Genomic DNA, 2021 nt, shown 5'->3' with positions numbered 1-2021 from the left:
CATAGTATACCTTTAATAATATTTTTCTTGTTCTTTTGCACTTTTAGACCGCAAAGGTTTACTGTGGTGTTTAGACTTAGACAACTTTTATTGTCATTTTGTATACATAGAGTGTTTACCAAAACATATTTCATTCTTTACAGCTTTAAGACCGTAAATGAGAAGCAACTTAGCAGTGAAATGAACATTTCCATTCCATAAAGTGCAGCAGTGATCAATTGTAAACGGTGCAGGAGAAAAACATGGTGTAAAAGGCATGGAAGTTAAGAGCATTTCAAGACAAATATATATGGGGCAAAATGCATTTTTGAGTTGAGTTCTATTTGGTTTAACCCTCCTTGTTTGTCTTATGCTACGTTCACATCTAAAGCAGCAGAGGCAGCAGAAGCAGCAGGTTTACATGCAAAGTCAGTGTCGATGTGCATCGAGGTGCAGCAGAAGGTCCAGCAGCGAGTTATGAGCAGCAGGAGCAGCGCGTCACGAGCTTCTGAGAATCTGACGCGCTGCAAAAGAGGCTGGAGTTGGAAAATTCGAACTCTTGCTGCTCGACGAGCCTAATTAACCAATCAGAGAAGCTGATCTGGGAGCTGGCAGGGAGTCAGACACAGCACTGCTGATGCAGAGCGCTATGATCACTCCTCTGAAACAGTTTAACGCCTAAATTAACTTAAAATGTAGAAACATGCCAACAGAATATGTTCGATTTTATTGTACTGGTGTCTGCAGTTTGGATTACATATGTGAAAAATGCTTCCGCCGCAAACATTAGCGGAAAACCGCGAAAAGGTGACCGGGCCAGAGGCTGCTATTGAACGGGATTCCCAGTGACAGCGCACCACCGGTATACGGGGGTCTTAGATGCTCTGACAGAGAAATAATATTTGAAGCAGGATGGTAATCTGGATGAACTGACTGCACAGACCAAGTTTTTGGGTAAACTTTCTCACTTCAAAACATATTAAAACTACTTTTTACCCACTGATCACAGTAAATATAGCTGCCATTGTTCCAGGCAAAGAAAGGATGGGGTAGCTCCGCTCAACGTGCATCAGATCCACTTTTCCAATACGCAGCCAGAGCAGCAAAGATGCTAAAGCCGAGCGTCAGAACTAAACTGGTACAAGCATCAAGAATGAAGCAGGACGTGCGTTTTTGCTGCTCCTGCTGCTTGTGGTGTGAACGTAGCACTAGGGATTACATCATCATCTGTTCCCTTGGGGTCCTTTAGGGCTACTTTTTAGGCGGCCTTCTTTTTCCCTTATCAGGCAGCACGGTGTTTGACTTGAATTCAGTCTTCATATACCATCACATCGGTGTTAGAGTGGATGCAGATCTAAAATGTGACACCCACATCAGATCAGTTAACCTTTAGTCAGTAAGGCCAAAAAAAAATTATAGACAGCAATCCAAACTTTTATTGTTAGTCAGCTGGAAAACTTTAAGTGGCTCTTATTGCTCCTCTCCAGAGAGTGCAAAATGCTGCAGCAGGTCTTTTATTTGGCATTCACACCATTAAGCACATTATTCCTGTTTCCGCCTCCTTCCATTGGCCTTCTGTACTGTTTATGAGTTATTTCAACGTTATTTTATTTATTGTTAAATCTCTTCATCTCTCTGAGTTTCTGCATCTTCATGATCCTCCGGTTCCCTCAGCTGATCAGTTTTTTCATCTTTCTATTACTGTTGCAAGCAAATGACATGTTTTTATATAAAATGTTTAAAAAAAATGCAATCTAGAAATTAAATTTTATTCAAAAAAAGATTGAGAGTAACTTTTTTGTTTTCACATATTTTGTTTTTTCACATTTTCATAAAACAGTATTTCATTTTGCACATCTTTGATATTGACATTACTGTAAAAATGTCCATAACTGATATTGGTTATTTATTCTCCAGGTGCAGCTTTATATTATTAAAACACATTACAGTACAGTATTTAATTGTTTATCTTTTAATTCTTCACTGTTATGTTTGCTGCTGTAAACACCAGAATTTCCCCATTGTGGGACAAAAAAAGGGAT

The sequence above is a fragment of the Cyprinodon variegatus genome, unplaced genomic scaffold (genome assembly GCF_000732505.1).
Source record: "Cyprinodon variegatus isolate N-32 unplaced genomic scaffold, C_variegatus-1.0 Scaffold642, whole genome shotgun sequence".
NCBI classification, from domain to species: Eukaryota; Metazoa; Chordata; class Actinopteri; order Cyprinodontiformes; family Cyprinodontidae; genus Cyprinodon; species Cyprinodon variegatus.
The sequence above is the reverse complement of the archived record's forward strand: the minus strand, read 5'-3'. Positions refer to the sequence as shown.